General features: G+C 44.0%; 1 pseudogene; it reads left to right on the plus strand.

The window, feature by feature from the left end:
- The first annotated feature begins 12,361 nt into the window (after positions 1-12,361).
- On the plus strand, positions 12,362-13,686 carry LOC124662292 (annotated as a pseudogene).
- The last annotated feature ends 6,095 nt before the right edge of the window (positions 13,687-19,781 follow it).

The following is a 19,781-nucleotide window of genomic DNA, read 5'->3' on the forward strand; positions in this document are numbered from 1 at the left end:
ACTTCGCATGTTCTATTATGTGATATGCAGAAATTATCATAGTTTGACATGATGTGGGATGCAAACTAGTATATGGATGACATATTTTGATTCAATGCATTTTCTAATAAACTTTCAGATATAAAATATTTTATTTCGAGATATGGTTTGAAAGATATCAATTTAATTATCAAGTCGAGGCAGTTTCTTCTGCAATTTTTACGCACGCCAATGAAAACTAGTGATACAGGCCAGCCTCGGTTTGGCGTAGAAATCCTCATTTCGATGGGCTTTTGTGAAGGATTCACAGTGCCATTTAAAAAAAATTAAAGGGCCCATTCTATTTTACGGTATTTATTCGGGTCCTTTTTTCATGATGAACCTTAAAGAAGAGGTTATTTTAAGGTTTCGACATTTTTAACGGATCTGTTCGACTTGTTTTCATGGGTCCCTTTATTTTTCAAAATTGTAAAACATGATTTCAAAGTTTCAAAAAAATCTAAAAGTAAATTGTAAAAAAGGCTATACACAGATAATGATGTACACTACCAACAAACCAAATCTCAACCCAAAATACCTTATATTTGGGGTTCACAGAAAATGACGAAATCTGAAAATTTGGACCGTTGCACTACTTTGGATTTGAGGTTTTTCATTTTTGTGCTGCTCAAAATATTGGGTACTCTCTCTGAGTATTTTGAGGCAAAACTTTGCCTAATAATTTGGCCAACAAAATACTAAGTTTTATAAGATTGTTCTTCTTTTGATCTTGGCTCTGATCCCCCGGAGTCTAATGGACCTAAACAAAATAGTGGCATCTCAGCGCATGAACCAATTGTAACTATGGAAGAACTTATTGTCATTTCCAGCAAGGAGCACATCGGTGACTCCCCAAATTTTTTTTTGCTACCACTGAAATGCCTACCAGTAGACTATCCGCTAAAAAGCCACGAGGTATAGATAGTAGATGTTTCACCAAAAAACACAATACTTGATGCAGCCCTTGGAGAGAAATTCTGACTTGTCCTTGCAAACAAGTCTTCCACTGTTATCTTTTCTTCTCTCAAAGTGGCAATCGGCGATGAAGTGGTTCTTGTCGCCGCAACTGTAGGACCTCCTTGCCTTTTGCCCTTCTCTTGATGCATTGGAAAAGCTTGTCGAGGTATCTCGAAGGGAGTATCTAGCGTTGTCTCTTGGGGAGTCTCTTGGAGAGTAGTCTCTTGATCTTGTACATCTTGCCTTCTTGCCACCCCAAAACTTCTTGGCCGCAAGAACCATGTGCTTGTGGTAGCTATACTTGATTTCTTTGGTATCCAAATTCATGAGTTCGTCATCACACTCACTTTCTTCTGACACCTTGGCCTTCAAAGCGAGATTGGACTTGTGAGAATTGTGGGCGCGAACAACTAGCTCATCGACATTCTTCTTGCAAATTGGCCAAATTGGGGGTAGAAATGGGCAAAAATGAGCAGCGTTGGGAGAAGGCTCGGTTTGTGTGGAGGAGTGGAGTAATGGTAGTGGGGGGAGTGGTTGTTGGGCGGAAATAACTGCCCAGGTTACTGCCGGCGCACCAGGACGTGGGTGCGCCGGCAGTATTAAGCCGATCCGGCTAAATGTGCTGCGGGCCAGGCCCAAGAAGTATTGCCGGCGCACCGGCCCAGGGGCGCGCCGGCAATAGCTAAATTCCACCGGCGCGCCCCTAGGCCGGTGCGCCGGCAATACTTCCTGGGCCTAGCCCGGTTGGGGGGAGCCATGACCTCCTCTTTTCGCCGGCGCAGCTTCCTGGCTGGTGCGCCGGCAGTGCGCCATCATCGCCGGCGCGGTGGCAAAGTGGTGCGCCGGCACCACTTGCCACCGGCGCATGTCCAACGTGGTGCGCCGGCACCACTTGCCACCACCTATAAGCTTTTTCCTAGTAGTGTTGGAGATGTCCATGGCAACAATTTCGCTTAGCACTTCATTGGAGGTCATCAGGAGGTAGTCGGAGTTTTGCCGGATGGAATTCAACCTTTGTTCCTCATATGGAAAGAGAGCATTATAGAATTTCCTCTTCACCCACTTGTCATCCGCATGAGAAGCACCAAGTTCTCTCATTTGAACGGTGAGGGTGGTGAGGCGCCAGTACATGTCTTGGGCGGACTCTCCTCCATTCATCACGAACCCATCCGCGGAGGTGTTGACCTCATCGAACTTTGAGCTTTGTATACACTTGTTTACGAGGAAGATGTCATCAAGTTTGTTCCAAGCCTCCTTGGCAGTCTTGCATGTGCGAATGTGCGCTCGATCTTTGGAGGTAACCACCAAGTGTATGATGTGGAGGGCGGTGGCGTTGAGTTTGTCTCCCACCACCTCCCTCCGGTTGAGGTTGTCGGGGTTGTACGGCTTGAAGCCTTCCTTGATGATGCACCAATGTTCGGTGGAAGTGCTGCAAATATGAGATTGCATCAAGAATCGCCAATTCGCAAAACTGGAAGACTCAAGAGCAGGTGGTGATACTTGAGACAATACATATGTGGAATGGGGATAGGGGGATTTGGCGTATAGTTATTTGGTGGAGGCACCGCATGACTATCCTCCGAATCTATCTTGTCCTTAGAACCTTCCTCCTAGTTAGTGGAAGTGCAGGTGTCTCAGGCCTTTTCCTCCTCTAGAGGTTTGCTCTTTGAGGGGACAAACGCCATGAGTGAATTTTTAGTGGAAGTTTTTGAGTAAGGATGGCAATTTTATCCACGGCTATCCGGCCCAATGGGCATGGGTATGGAGGGCTGATTATGCCCACGAATTTCATGGGGCGGATATCCGATAACTCATGGGACGGGCATGGGTAGAGGTTTTTCCCCATGGATATCCAATAGATATTCGGCTCACACGTGGTATTTCACGTAGGCCTAGCTGCCCCTACCTTGAGGCCAAAATCAGTGAGTCTAACATGTAACCACCGATTACCACTTCTTTCATGGCCTCCCCCCGTGACTCCCTTGCACGTAATGAGGGAGTGCTTGACTGGCGGCCCTCCCTTCCACCTCTCCGGCAGCCCGGATCTCCTCTGGCAAGGAGACACACTAGTAGGAGTGGGCTTGCTCTCACCCTGTCATCCTTCCTCCTCCTCATATTCATTGCCTACATAATTATTGCTGAAAATGCTACGGAAATATTGTCGAAAGGCTATGATACGTCTCCAACGTATCCATAATTTCTGTTGTTCCATGCTTGTTTTATGACAATACTTACATGTTTTGCTTGCACTTTATAATGTTTTTATGCGTTTTCCGGAACTAACCTATTAACAAGATGCCACAGTGCCCGTTCCTGTTTTCTGGCTGTTTTTGGTTCCGTAAAGGCTGTTCGGGCAATATTCTCGGAATTGGACGAAATCAACGTCAAACCTCCTATTTTTCCCGGAAGGCTCCAGAACACCGAAGAAGAGTCGGAGAGGGGCCAGAGGGCCACCACACCATAAGGCGGCGCGGCCTAGCCTGGGCCCGCGCCAGCCTATGGTGAGGAGCCCCCAGGCGCCCCCTTGCGCCGCCTCTTCGCCTATAAAACCCCTTTCGACCTAAAAACGCAGTACCAATTGACGAAACTCCAGAAAGACTCCAGGGGCGCCGCCGCCATCGCGAAACTCCAATTCGGGGGACGAAGTCTCTGTTCCGGCACCCTGCCGGGACGGGGAAGTGCCCCGAAGCCATCTCCATCAACGCCATCGCCTCCATCATGCTCCGTGAGTAGTTCCCCCATGGACTACGGGTTCTAGCAGTAGCTAGTTGGTATTCTCTCCTCCATGTACTTCAATACAATGATCTCATGAGCTGCCTTACATGATTGAGATCCATCTGATGTAATCGGTGTTGTGTTTGTTGGGATCCGATGGATGATACATTATGATTAGTCTATCTATAAAGTTTGTGAAGTTATTGTTGCTCGCAATCTTGTTATGCTTAATGCTTGTCACTAGGGCCCGAGTGGCATGATCTTAGATTTAAGCTCTATATTGTTGCTTAGATTGTATCTACAAGTTGTATGCACATGTCGCTGTCCGGAACCAAAGGCCCCGAAGTGACAGAAATCGGGACAACCGGAGGGGATGGCGGTGATGTGAGGGACACATGTTTTCACGGAGTGTTAATGCTTTGCTCCGGTACTCTATTAAAAGGAGTACCTTAATATCCAGTATTTTCCCTTGAGGCCCGGCTGCCACCGGCTGGTAGGACAAAAGATGTTGTGCAAGTTTCTCATTGCGAGCACGTACGACTATAATCGGAAAACATGCCTACATAATTAATAATCTGGATGTTCTATCTTAATGCTTTGATTCCTATCAATTGCCCAACTGTAATTTGTTCACCCAACACTTGTCACTTATTGGAGAGTTACCGCTAGTGTAGATCGCTGGGAACCCCGGTCCATCTCTCATCATTACATACTCGTTCTATATGTCATTGGAAGTAGTATCATCTATTTTCTGGTGCCATTGCTCTCATATTGCTATTACTGCTGCTTTGTTACTGTTACTACTTGCTCTCATATTACTGCTACTTTCACATCACCCCCGTTACTAGTGCTTTTCCAGGTGCAGCTGAATTGACAACTCAGTTGTTAAGGCTTATAAGTATTCTTTACCTCCCCTTGTGTCGAATCAATAAATTTGGGTTTTACTTCCCTCGAAGACTATCGCGATCCCCTATACTTGTGGGTTATCAAGACTGTTTTCTGGCGCCGTTGCCGGGGAGGCATAGCTCTACTCATAAGTTCACCTGGGGAGTACACTCTACCTCTCTCTCTGTTTTTATTTTGTTTTATTTTGTTTTGCTTAGTTTACTTTTGTCTAGTTTATTTGTGCTTAGTTTATTTCTGTCTAGTGTTACTTTGCTTAGTTTACTTTTGCTTAGTTTATTTTTGTCTTGTTTTATTTGTCTCATATACCCAAAAATCCATAAAAATTTGAAAAACCGAAAAATTAAAAACTGCTGTTATGGGAGAACCTACAACCTATTTGGAGCTCATAGAATGTTATAATAATTATAGAGAATCAAGAACTGGTAAAATAATGAGTGCTATGATAGAAAAATTGAATACAATGGCTAGAATCTTGCTTAGACGCCATGATATAAACTGTTGCTCTCAACAGGATACTAAACATCTTAAATTTCAATGTGGCTTTAGTGAGGAATTTTTAATTAAGAACTATAATCGGAATTGCTATATTCATTATGGGTTCGAAGAGGTAGAACAATTTTTCTTATTTATGGGAGCCTCCGAGATAGAATCCTTCATGGTTGAGAATTATGAAACTTGTGCTATTTGTAAGGACCTTAAAGATTATGTCTCTACTATCCTTTATTCTTGCATAGAATGCTACAGTGGTAATCCTTATATCATTGATTATAAAGAGAGACTCATTAATGCACAAGAATGCACTCACAATTTGCAGGAACCTGTGGAAGAAGAAACTGATGAACCTGAAAGCTCATTGGATGAAAAAGAGGAGGAAATTGATGAACCTGAAAGCTCATTGGATCAAAAAGAAGAGGAGAGTGATGAACAAAAGGAGGAAGAATGGATTAGCTACCCATGCCAACCTTCTAATGAGAGTAACTCTTCATCTCTTACACTATTTGATTGTCCTCCATGCTTACCGAAAGAGGTTGAATGTTATGTTCCTGTGGATTCTCTTGAAATAGTACCTATGAGTAATACTTGTGAGAATAATTATACTACTGTTATTTATGATAATCCATGCTACTTTGATAAATCTTATGATAATGCTTTGTTTGTGCCTGATGTCGAAATGCGTGGTACTAAAGAATTTTGCGTAGCGAATGTTTATGATAAAGCTCTAGATGATGGTCCTATGTTACTTGATAATATTAATTGTACTACTAATGAAAATGGGATTGGAGAGTTCTTGACTTATTCTATGAGTCCCATATCTCTTGAGATTGATCAATCATCTTGTTATATTATTGATAAAAGTGAGTTTGGAAGTTTTGATCCCACTATTCTTGAGCTTGATAAAAATTATGTGTTTATGGATCATGATAAGTATGCTGCATGTGATAGTTATATTGTTGAGTTTGTTCATGAAGCTACTGAAAATTATTATGAGAGAGGAAAATATGGTTGTAGAAATTTTCATGGTACTAATACACCTCTCTATATGCTGAAATTGTTGAAATTACACTTGTTCTATCTTCCTATGCTTGTTACTTTGCTTTTCATGAACTTGTTTATTTACAAGATTCCTTTGTATAGGAAGCATGTTAGGCTTAAATGTGTTTTGAATTTGCCTCTTGATGCTCTCTTTTGCTTCAAATACTATTTCTTGCGAGTGCATCATTAAAACTGCTGAGCCCATCTTAACAGCTATAAAGAAAGAACTTCTTGGGAGATAACCCATGTGTTATTTTGCTACAGTACTTTGTTTTAATTTGTGTCTTGGAAGTTTTTTACTACTGTAGCAACCTCTCCTTATCTTAGTTTTGTGTTTTGTTGTGCCAAGTGAAGCCTCTAATCGAAGGTTGATGCTAGATTTGGATTTCTGCGCAGAAACAGATTTCTATCTGTCACGAATATGGGCTGTTTTCTCTGTAGGTAACTCAGAAAAATATGCCAATTTATGCGTGTTCCTCAGATATGTACGCAACTTTCGTTAGTTTTGAGTTTTCTGATTTGAGCAACGGAAGTATTTATTTAAAATTCGTCTTTACTGGCTGTTCTGTTTTGGCAGATTCTGTCTCTCGTTTTTTTGCATTGTCTCTTGTGGACTTTAAGCGAGGTTTTCTAGACGTAGAGAGCTGTAGCTAATGTTTTATTGAGTTCTTGCAATGTGCCACTACAGGACCAAGGTGGATTCAAATTTTTTGAGTACTAACCCCTCTAATGAAGTTTATGAGAAGTTTGGTGTGAAGGAAGTTTTCAAGGGTCAAGAGAGGAGGATGATATATGGTCAAGAAGAGTGAAAAGTCTAAGCTTGGGGATGCCCCCGTGGTTCATCCCCGCATATTTCAAGAAGACTCAAACGTTTAAGCTTGGGGATGCCCAAGGCATCCCCTTCTTCATCAACTTATCAGGTTCCTCCCCGAAACTATATTTTTATTCTGGTCACATCATATGTGCTTTACTTGGAGCGTCTGTGTGCTTTTATTTTTGTTTGTGTTTGAATAAATTCGGATCCTAGCAATCCTTGCTTGGGAGAGAGACACGCTCCGCTTTTTCATACGAACACTTGTTCTTCGTTTTACTTTTAATGTTCAATGATAAAAGTTGGAAGCTACAATACTTATGGTTATTTGGTTGGAAACAGAAAATGCCTCATAATGTTGTGGATAATTTGATACTTGGCAATTGTTTTGAGCTCTCAAGTAGATCATGATTAAGTTTTTTCATGTAGTTTAAACCTATTAGTGGAGAACTACTGTAGAGCTTGTTAAAATTGGTTTGCATAATTGATCTCTCTTAAGGTCTAGATATTTTCTGGTAAAAGTGTTTGAGCAACAAGGAAGACAGTGTAGAGTATTATAATGCTTGCAATATGTTCTTATGTAAGTTTTGCTGTACCAGTTCATACTTGTGTTTGCTTCAAATAACCTTGCTAGCCCAAAGCCTTGTACTGAGAGGAAATGCTTCTCGTGCATCCAAAACCTTGAGCCAAAACCTATGCCATTTGTGTCCACCATACCTACCTACTATGTGGTATTTCCTGCCATTCCAAAGTAAATTGCTTGAGTGCTACCCTTAAACAATTCAAAATTTATCACCTCTGATTTGTGTCAATGTTTTATAGCTCATGAGGAAGTATGTGGTGTTTATCTTTCAATCTTGTTGGGCAACTTTCACCAATGGACTAGTGGCTTCATCCGCTTATCCAATAATTTTGCAAAAAGAGCCGGCAATGGGATTCCCAGTCCCAAATTAATTAACCAAAATAGACACTCCTCCATGGTATGTGATTGTTGGACGGCACCCGAAGGATTCGGTTAGCCATGGCTTGTGTAAGCAAAGGTTGGGAGGAGTGTCATCATAATAAAACTAAAATAAAAAGGCACTCCTTCATGGTATGAGATTGTTGGCAGGCACCCGAGGATTCGGTTAGCCATGGTTTGTGAAAGAATGGTTGGAAGGAGTGCCACCCAAAAATAAAATAAAATGGGATCCGCTCTTTGAAGGTTTGTCTGGCGAGGGGGTTAGAGTGCCCACTACCATTCGTTGACAACAACAAACACCTCTCAAAATTTTACTTTTTATGCTCTCTCTATGTTTTCAAAACCAAAGCTCTAGCACAAATATAGCAATCAATGATTCCTCTCGCGAAGGGCCTTTCTTTTACTTTATGTTGAGTCGGTTTACCTACTTCCTTCCATCTTAGAAGCAAACACTTGTGTCAACCGTGCATTGATTCTTACATACTTGCATATTTGCATTCATCATATTACTTTATGTTGACAATATCCATGAGATATACATGTTGAAAGTTGAAAGCAACCGCTGAAACTTATATCTTCCTTTGTGTTGCTTCAATGCCTTTACTTTGAATTTATTGCTTTATGAGTTAACTCTTGTGCAAGACTTTTGATGCTTGTCTTGAAAGTACTATTCATGAAAAGTTTTGCTATATGTTATCTATTTGTTAGCAACTATAGATTATTGCCTTGAGTCACTTCATTCATTTCATATGCTTTGTAATAGTATGATCAAGGTTATGTAAGTAGCATGTCACTACAGAAATTATTCTTTTTATCGTTTACTCCGCTCGGGACGAGCAGGAACTAAGCTTGGGGATGCTGATACGTCTCCAACGTATCCATAATTTCTGTTGTTCCATGCTTGTTTTATGACAATACTTACATGTTTTGCTTGCACTTTATAATGTTTTTATGCGTTTTCCGGAACTAACCTATTAACAAGATGCCACGAGTGCCGGTCCTCGTTTTCTCGCTGTTTTTGGTTCCAGAAAGGCTGTTCGGGCAATATTCTCGGAATTGGACGAAATCAACGCCAAACCTCCTATTTTTCCCGGAAGGCTCCAGAACACCGAAGAAGAGTCGGAGAGGGGCCAGAGGGCCACCACACCATAAGGCGGCACGGCCTAGCCTGGGCCCGCGCCAGCCTATGGTGAGGAGCCCCCAGGCGCCCCCTTGCGCCGCCTCTTCGCCTATAAAACCCCTTTCGACCTAAAAACGCAGTACCAATTGACGAAACTCCAGAAAGACTCCAGGGGCGCCGCCGCCATCGCGAAACTCCAATTCGGGGGACAGAAGTCTCTGTTCCGGCACTCTGCCGGGACGGGGAAGTGCCCCCGGAAGCCATCTCCATCAACGCCATCGCCTCCATCATGCTCCGTGAGTAGTTCCCCCATGGACTACGGGTTCTAGCAAGTAGCTAGTTGGTATTCTCTCCTCCATGTACTTCAATACAATGATCTCATGAGCTGCCTTACATGATTGAGATTCATCTGATGTAATCGGTGTTGTGTTTGTTGGGATCCGATGGATGATACATTATGATTAGTCTATCTATAAAGTTTGTGAAGTTATTGTTGCTGCAATCTTGTTATGCTTAATGCTTGTCACTAGGGCCCGAGTGGCATGATCTTAGATTTAAGCTCTATATTGTTGCTTAGATTGTATCTACAAGTTGTATGCACATGTCGCTGTCCGGAACCAAAGGCCCCGAAGTGACAGAAATCGGGACAACCGGAGGGGATGGCGGTGATGTGAGGGACACATGTTTTCACGGAGTGTTAATGCTTTGCTCCGGTACTCTATTAAAAGGAGTACCTTAATATCCAGTATTTTCCCTTGAGGCCCGGCTGCCACCGGCTGGTAGGACAAAAGATGTTGTGCAAGTTTCTCATTGCGAGCACGTACGACTATAATCGGAAAACATGCCTACATAATTAATAATCTGGATGTTCTATCTTAATGCTTTGATTCCTATCAATTGCCCAACTGTAATTTGTTCACCCAACACTTGTCACTTATTGGAGAGTTACCGCTAGTGTAGATCGCTGGGAACCCCGGTCCATCTCTCATCATTACATACTCATTCTATATGTCATTGGAAGTAGTATCATCTATTTTCTGGTGCCATTGCTCTCATATTGCTATTACTGCTGCTTTGTTACTGTTACTACTGCTCTCATATTACTGCTACTTTCACATCACCCCAGTTACTAGTGCTTTTCCAGGTGCAGCTGAATTGACAACTCAGTTGTTAAGGCTTATAAGTATTCTTTACCTCCCCTTGTGTCGAATCAATAAATTTGGGTTTTACTTCCCTCGAAGACTATCGCGATCCCCTATACTTATGGGTTATCAGGCTATTAAAATGTTGGTTTTATGCTCAAATATGTTATGTTCATGCACATAAGTGCGTAAACACATGGATATCCATGGATATCCGGATATCGAATGGATTTGGATTTAGAGCGACATCCATGCCCATGGATACTTTCATGTGCGGGGTAGAGCGAGGCTGATGGATTTGGTCGCATGGATCTTGTTTTGGTATATCCATCCAAATCCGCTCCATTTCCATCCTTACTTTTGAGGGAGAGTCCACGGCAATCGGAAGGGGATTTTTTTGGGGACCAACCTTGCAAACATAGCTTGCATTTGCGACATGATGGATGACTCCAATTTGCCGAGGTCATCCAAAGTAGCCATAATGCTAGCCGTAGTTGGCAGAGTTACTTTATCCTTGGGGAGGAGGGTTTAACAATACCCTTATCCTTATGTGTCAAGTCGCATATTAATGTTAGGCACTTAAGCACATTAAGAGCCGATGCTCTGATACCAATTCTAAGGGCACGTCAGTGTCTAGAGGAGGGGGTGAATTGGTACTACACAAATTTTTACCCTTTTTTATTTTTTATGGAGGAGCTGAAACGTAAAGGTGATAACTTTAAAGTAAAGGTGGACCTATATGATGCAATGCAAATAAGTAAACGGAAACAAAAAATAAAGAGAGTGGGATAAAGAGGTAGCGAGACAATCGGGGAGCAAGCGGAGATGAGACGCGACATGTTTTCGGTTGTTCCTTCCCAAGGGAAGTTCGTCTACGTTGAGCATGTGTGGCACCACAAAGGTTGCCAACCTCCACGAAGGTGTCACCTTATTCCTTGGTGCGCACACCACAAAGGCGTACCCACTTCTTCACTAAGTAAGGCCAGCCGAGGCGGCTAACCTTCACACAAGGTTGGGGCAAGACTCCACAAATAACTTGGAGCTGAGGCTCCCAACAACATCTAGAGCTAGTACAAACTAGATCTAGCCTCTAGATAAAATCTCAACAAGGATCCCCACAAATGGAGATCTAGGGTTTCCTAATCCACAAAGGAAAGATTGGGGGTTTTCGAATTTTCTTGGGTAGATAGGTAGATCGGACCCTCCTCCTTCGATTCCCAAAGTTTGGGAAGATTTGATTGGCTAGGGAGGTATATCCACACAATTGAAGCTCAACAACAATGGATGCGAGAGAGTGTTTTCTTCGTCTTCAAAACGGATAGATCTGAGTAGTTCCTCAGGTACTTATATTTGTACGGTTGTGCTAATTCTTAGTGAACTGAGATTTAGGTTAGAGCTTAATAGAATCTGCAGCCGCTGAATCACGCCAAGGTTCGTTCGTCGTCTTCTACCTTGACGAATCAGAGCTGGTGACAACGCGGCTGGCCGTGTCGGAGACGGGGATGCCGAGGATGGACCTTAGGGTTTAGGGTGCGGGTGCAGGGTGCCGGCACTGGAGAAGAAGGTGGCGGTGCTTAGAGGGATGGCCCGGGCAGCGGTGGACCGGCGGAGGGGGGGCGAGCTTGGGGCAGGCCGGGGCGGCAAGGTGGGCGGCAGCACGCCAGCCGCGGGCGGGGTGGACGGCGGTCCGCCCGGCGGTGGCTGCTGGAGAGACCGCAGGTGGAGAAGAAGATCGATCTACTGCTCTGAGTTAACTTAGCCCTAGACAGACCCTTATTTGTATCACATAGCTTGTAGTTTTTCTTTTCCGAAACTATCACTTTTTTTTGATCGTAGATCAAACAAGCCTAATTTGTTTTTATTTTTATTTTTGCATACCACGCTTATCACGTGGTTCCGAAACTATCCCTAAGTCTGAAGCTTGACGCGACCAATGTTTGCTCTAGATGACCGTCATTGACTTTGCCATCTGATTGGATCAGATCCAGCGGAGGGATCCTACCCGGCCCCGTTGTGCCAATCACAAATCGGACGGTAACCCGTTCTCAAGCCATCATTCAATTAGGGTTTTAGCACCTATATAATTACCATATCACATCTATAGAATACCGTCTATATATACATACCCCTGCGCCGTCTTGTCGATCTACTATTCTACTATCCTCACGTACGTATACGTACACATTCGCAATCGCAGAATGGGAGACCACGAGGAGCCGAGGCCAAGCAAGAAGGCACGCGCGTCGGCGGGCTCCGGCGGCCTGACTGCGTTCGCGCTCCGCCTGGCGAAGCAGCTCGCCAAGGGCGACGATACCAGGGACAAGAACGTCGCCTTCTCGCCGCTGTCCGTGTACACCACGCTCGGGCTGGTGGCCGCCGGAGCGCGCGGCAAAACCCTCGACGAGCTCCTCGCCCTCCTCGGCGCCTCGTCGCCTGACGATGTCGCCGGGTTCGTGCGCGGACTAGTGTCCGACTCGTCTGGATCCGCAGGGCCGCTCGTCACCTACGCCTACGGCGTCTTCCACCAGGAAAACATGAAGCTCGCCGCTGCATACCGCGACACCGCCGCCAAGTCCTACAAGGCCGAGATTCGCGCAGTCGACTTTGCCAAGGTAGAGCACCCTAACCTTCTCCTCTCGTCGTTGGCCATTGTTTTCGTATCTTTCCGTACCAAATAGCGTGTCGTGCCTCCGTGCAGGGTGATAGGGAGAAGATCCGGGAGGAGATCAACAAGTGGGCGGCGGTGGCGACGAAAAATCTCATCTCTGAGATCCTCCCGGCGGGGTCCCTGAACCGTCTCTCCAGGTTCGTGCTCACCAACGCCATCTACTTCAAGGGCGTGTGGGAGAACCTCTTCCCGGAGACGCTCACCCGAAACCGCAAGTTCCACCGCCAGGGCGGCTCCACCGTGGACGTCCCCTTCATGACCTTCGGGGCCGGAGACCGCATGCTCTTCCTCTCCTACCACAAAGAATTCAAGGTTCTCAAGCTCCCCTACAAGGCCGGCAAGGGAAAGGCCTCTGCCGCCGCCCAGGGGAAGTACTCGATGTGCGTCTTCCTCCCTGGCAAGCGCGACGGCCTGCGCGCCATGGTGGCCGCTCTGGCCGCCCGAGGCTCCGTGCTCGACCACGTGCCGAAGCAACTTAGCAAGGTGAGGACGGTCCTTCTGCCCAAGTTCAAGCTCTCCTTCTTCTGCAGCCTCGCCAAAGTCCTTCAAGGACTGGGGCTGGTGGAGGCGTTCACTAAGGAGGCCGACCTGTCCGGGCTGGTGGAGAAGAGCACCTGCGACGTGCGCCTGGACGAGGTGTTCCACAAGGCGGTGGTGGAGGTGAACGAGGAAGGCACCAAGGCGGCAGCCTGCACCGCAGTCATTAGCCACAAGAAGCAATGCGCCAGGAAGGTGACCTGCCCGCTGGAGTTCATCGCCGACCACCCGTTCGCGTTTTACATTGTGGAGGAGGTCTCTGGGGCCGTGGTCTTCGCCGGTCATGTACTTGACCCTTCTAGTTCTAGCTCACAGTAGTAATTCGGTTTCTTATAAAAATAAAAATAATGTAATTCGAGCGCATGGCTAATTAACTACTCAATGATTCTGTCATCTCATAACTGAAGATTACTTTCTGATACATTCGAAATAAAATACTTGTGCTTATAATTCTGCTGCAGTGTACTTTTCGTACCGTATCTTCGGTTGCTTTGAGTTTGTTGCACGGTGTAAGCGAGAAGAACACCTATGCTCTGCAAGCAGCTTGATTGTTTCCTAGTTGACTCGTGATCATCAGAAAATATACCCTATATAAAAGTTTTCCAATTTTGCTGCAACCACAGCGAATTGAACACTGTTGGGGCATTTCCTCCATACAGCTGTGGATAGGTAACCTATTTTTACACTTTTGTTAAAATTCAGTCAACTGATTTCCTTTTCGGCGTCAGGCGGATCTTGAACCGCTCGTTTCTGCGTCGTGATTCAGGTCATAATTCAGCCAGCCTGACTCAGTCTCGTGACCCGCGAACGGTTTTCTTTTGGACGTTTCTACACAGTACTCTAGCACTGGTTAGTCTTACGGAGTGCCCTACCCAAAAATAGAAATAAACTAGTCTAACATCCCTCCTGCTCTAAAAATAGAAAGTATAGAAAGTTCTTGTCGTTCCTTCCTACACGTGAAACATGATACGTGCAAAATCGGCGACTTCTCATTCCGCGACTCGGTCCCAAGTTCATGACGAGGAGTAAAATAAATACATCTCGTGGTCTCAAATTCACGCCAACAAAATGCATCCGTCACCTACTTCTATTCTAGCTTAAGTTCAGAATAAGTTATGGTTCAGTGGATGTAGAAAACGGAAAGAAAATACATCTAACAAATGCCATCATTCGGGATGTAAAAAAACTTGGATGAACCTACTATTCTTACATCCAAAAATGGGATGAAGCAGATCCTGATGTAGAAAAGGAAGAAAAATTACATCACCACTGCCATCTTTCGGGATGTAAAAAAATCGAAAAATAGATCCAGCTTAAAAAAAAATTACAACCAGAATTAAGAGAAGCACACTTTTATTACATCCTTGGATCAATGGATGATTCTAGATGTAGAAATGAGGGAGCCTGGGAGGAGCTGAAATTAACTGGACGAGAAGCGGTGGCATAGACCATCGGCGCGCTGGACCATGCGACAGAGGGCTCAGTGGCTCATCCTTCCCGGCGGCGAGGCGAAGTCCCTTCCCGACGGCACGGCGAAGGCGCTGGTGGAGGGTGGCGGCCGGCGGCGGCGCGCCTGAGGGCGAGGCGAAGCCCATCCCGACGGGTGAAGGTGCTGGTGGAGGTGGCGGTAGGCGGCGGCGTGCTCGCGAAGGAGGCGGCGGCGCGCTCGTGTAGGAGGCGGCCGGCGGCGGCGCGCCTGACGGCGAGGCGAAGCCCATCCCGACGGGTGAAGGTGCTGGTGGAGGTGGCGGTAGGCGGCGGCGGCGCGCTCGCGAAGGAGGCGGCGGCGGCGCGCTCGCGAAGGAGGCGGCGGCGCGCTCGCGTAGGAGGCGGCCGGCGGCGGTGCGCTCGCGAAGGAGGCGGCCGGCGGCGTCGCGCTCGTGGAGATCCATCGGTAGTACTTCTCGCTCTGGACGGAAAGAAGGGAAAAAATCTGATAAGCTCGCTCGTGGTGGGCCCAATTCCCTGTCTCCCACCGACAGTATGGCTTCACGTGGTTCAGACGTGGGAAAGGAGGGCACTGGATAAGATAGGACGGTGCCCAGGCACTTAATAGAAATTGGGTTTTCTTTTCCCGATTTTCTTTTATCAGTTATTTTTCCGTGTTATATTTCGAATAGGGAGTATTCCCTTTCCTCTTTTCTAGTGTGTTCTTCCGTTGGGCGGAGGGGGAGGTGCGAGGAGGGGGGCGGTGCCACGGTGTGTTGCAGATTCATTGGCGGGGAGGGTGGCGGTGAGCTCATTCGCCGGTGGGGTGGTGGTGTGTTAGCAGTTTTTGTCGGCGGGGGAGTTATGTTCTGTATTGTTGTTGTTTGTTCGTCGGAAAAGGGGGCCGTGGCTACGGTGAGTTGCTTCTTCGGTGGAGGTTGGTGGAGGCCAGAGAGGGCGTTGAGGTCGTTGTGGAGGAGGGTGGTGTGTTGTTGAGTTTGTCTGAGAAGAGAAGAGGGGGTGCGGCTACTGTGAGTTGCTTTCTTCGGTGGAAGTTGGTGGAGGTGACAGAAGGCGTTGAGGTTAGTGCGAAGGAGGCTGGCGTGCTATTCGGCTTGCTTGTTAGCTCATCTGGTTCGGCTAGTTTTCATAGATACGTGCTATTCGGTTTGCTTGTTAGCTCATCTGGTTCCGGTAGTTTTCATAGATGTGTGCTATTCGGTTTGCTTGTTAGCTCATCTGGTTCCGCTAGTCTTCATGAATGCGTGCTTGTTAGCTCAACAATTTTCAGTCATGTTTTTTTTGTTTGAGTTAGATCTTCCTAAGGTTGGTTTGATTTTGCCTGATTTAGGTCCGTTTCATGGATGTAGAAATCCTTCTTCTGTATTGTCTCTACAAATTTCATGTCATATAATTCCCTATAATTCTTGCAGATTTATTACCTAGTTGTCTAATGATAAGGTAGCTAGCCCGTGTCACCACATGATTATAGCATACAAGCTATACACACATTAGCTTGTTCTCTTTGATTTAATTTTGTAAGTTGTGTTAAGATAGCAATGATAATATGCACACTGAGTGAGGTCTAAGAGGTGTTTTGAGCATTCCATATTCTGTAAGAAGTGTTGATCTTCATCCGTAGATGTCCTCATTTCTAGGTTCTCATTTGTTACTTTTCTTTTTGTGCTTCATGCAGGGTGACCTTTCTTTGTGGCAATAATTCTGAATGGATTGTTTATTGCAAGCATATGCAGATGCATCCGTATCACCTCCGGAATCTATGAGTCACAAGGTCAAACTGTATGAAGATGTGCTCACTGATGGTGAGAGTGATGAGTTCTCAAAGGTACAAAAAGTTCTATTTCTTTTGCTTTTGTGATTTTACCATTTGTGTTCGTCGTGTTTATGTAATTTTGAATTTCATTGGAATTTTGCAGGACAAAGCTATAAAGGATGGCAAGTTTGATGAAGCACTCCTCAAGTTTATGAGTATTTGATGACGTTCGGACTCCAAGAGCAGAGTGTCATAGTCAGAGAAGCTTCTTTTCCCCACAAGGATGACTTGAGGGTTTATATCGAACTCTCGGGGAATTGGCTCAGAGATATCTGTTTTCCTCTTCTTCTAGCAATTATGTAAACAAAAGTTGTACCTTGTGTCCCCAACTCCACCATATGGTTGTCAAGCACAATGTTTTGTGTTAGTGATTGTAGATTTTTTTTTAATAAAAGTAAATTAAAGTAAATAAACAATAAACTAAGTAAAGGCAGTAAGTATATAGTTGTTTTTGGGTTTTGTGTGTGATTAAGTAAACAAACTATTTTTTGTATTTTCAGATTAAAATAGTGATGCAAGTGGAAAGTAAGATAAATGCAATAGAAAGGTGTTTCTTATGATTAAAGTTAGACATGTGGTCATGGTTGTCTACTCTCTTTTTAAGTTGTAGTGGATACTAACAATTCATCGATGAGATTGGAAATTCAATATGTGTTTGATAAAAATGCATATGGGCTTCCCATCCTAACATAGAGATGGTCCAAGACATCACTCTTACACTCCGCATGAAAGGGAAAACTCCAAGCTATCTTGTATTAAGAATTAACAGAGCATAACTTTAAGTACTTTGACATGATATTTTAATATCAAATATGTTATCTTGAGCAGACAAGATTATCACTTTTGTCACATGATAAACATAGCACATGCATTCACTTTATCCCATCCCTAGTGAGGCAACAAAGAAAAAGGTAAAACCATAATAGATCATGAATTTGTTGTCACTATTCAATCACTAAAACCATGCTACTCCATCTAATACACACATGTTCTTGCATACAAGTTGGATCAGAAAAAGCACTTAAGAACGGGGTACATAATATGCATCTATCAACACATCTTACACATTATAGATTCCAATCTCATATCTCAATATCATAGACCACATAGGAATTACATATATGAACATAATCATGTTGGGCAGCTCATATGGTACTAAAATCTATGAAGAACAAGAGATAAATAGATAAAGCTACTGCCACAAACCCATAGTCCAGAGGTGGATTACTCCCCCTTCATCATGGTGTTGATGTGGAAGACGTTGGAGAAGGTGGAGATCCCTCCGGCGGCGGCTCCGATGGAGTTTCCTCCTCCAATCTTTGCTGCTACAGTCTCTATTTTGGTGTTTTGGTGTTCCCGTGGCTCACTCCTCGAGGAAACCTGGGGGTCATATATATAGGGATTTTAGGTCAAACAGAGTCCGTGTGAGAAAGAATTAGGCGAAACAGACGGTCGGTGGCGGAAATAGGGTGGTGACACGCCCACCCTTACTGGACGCGCCACCACCTCTCTTTTGGGCCTCAAGCCCTCCCTTGTGAGGTCCAAGCACTCCAAATGCTTCTCGTGGTGAAATATTGACATCCCCAAAATCCAAGCTTAATTTGACTCTGTATAGGTCCCTGAAAGTGGAAAATACACAAAACCGGATTTTCCTGTTATGTAGAGTTATAACCTAAATAAAGGGGATCATTGGTAAATCCACATAAATCAATATAAAACATGGATATAACATCATATATGTTGCAAATATGTGGGAATATGTGTCAGTAAAGTACAAAGTTCATGTATGCATTTTATATGCATCAACATCCCCAAGATTAATCTATGCTCGTCCTTGAGCATAAATGTGATACAATTAACATGAACTTTGGAGTTTATTGCATTTCTTCTATACTATCATGCAAAGTTTCACAAGGTTCAGTCATTAAAGAATAATTACAATAAGAAAAATTAACTATAAAGTGATATCTCTCATATTCTACAAAGCATGCATAATAATAAGCGGCATTTTAAGAAAATAAATGAGAAGTATTATGAACCATAAAGTATGCTTGGATGATCCTATAGAAATTATTTGGAAGACACCTTTTCTCCTCTTCTGATACTTTTGACTCTTTTGACTCTTGAATAAAGAAAGTAAGTAGGAAATACATGTGCTAGTCCTCCAATAAAATAAAAAAGATAAAAGAGAGCATAAAGTAAGATTTTGAGCTATGTAACCATGTCAACAATAATCATAAGGATGGGGTTACATGCATCTATTTGTTACTTTATTTAGAGATACTCATGGTTCATGTGTTTGACCTCTTATAAGTAAGTGCATCATGCCCTTTAGCCATTATCAAGCCACACATCGTGCTACTCAACTTCAGATTATCACAGACCTCTCAGCATATTGTTTTAATCGAGTATCACAAAGGGGTACCTCCATGCCTCTTGTACAAAGGAACCAAGAAGATTTTTTAATCTCACTTATATAGGCCATATATACCGGGAAGAAAAGACAATAGACAAATGGGCATCCTCCCTAAAAAACCTTTTTCTTACTTTTTTTCTTTTCTTTTCTTTTCTCCTACTACTAAAAAATTGTTTCTTTCGTTTTCTTTTCTTTTCTTTTTTTATAAATTATATTGAGGATGCCCATGCTAAAACTTCCACCATGATTAGGCATGGCTTTGGTTGCCGGCCCAATGCTCTTCTCTAACATATATGCATACTCTAGTCCTTTGTGATAACCCCCTTTATTTCGCCCGAGAAGGCTATCAGGTAACAAAAAAAAGATGATCAACTCAAAGATAGGTGAAATATTGAAAGGTGTTCCCCATGACAACATGGTTCCTACCTAGATCATTACTTATAATTTGTTAAACCCACAACTTCCATCGTGGTGTTTTCCTTCCATGCCTTACTTTCCCATAAGCTTGAAATTACACAAAAAGAATATTTTGAAGAAATTGGAGGCATAAAACACATATTATACTTTGAATAACAAGTGTTATGTAGGTAGGTATGGTGGGTGTTTGGGTTGAATTGATATGGATACAAGTCCAAGCTTGCATGAGAATTCATTTTTTATCTTTTTGGCTAGCAAGAGGTCTAAAAGCATACAATAGTGTTCATATTGCTATTCATTTATCATCAAACAACGATA

Source organism: Lolium rigidum, chromosome 6 (assembly GCF_022539505.1).
Source record: "Lolium rigidum isolate FL_2022 chromosome 6, APGP_CSIRO_Lrig_0.1, whole genome shotgun sequence".
In the NCBI taxonomy this organism is placed as follows: domain Eukaryota; kingdom Viridiplantae; phylum Streptophyta; class Magnoliopsida; order Poales; family Poaceae; genus Lolium; species Lolium rigidum.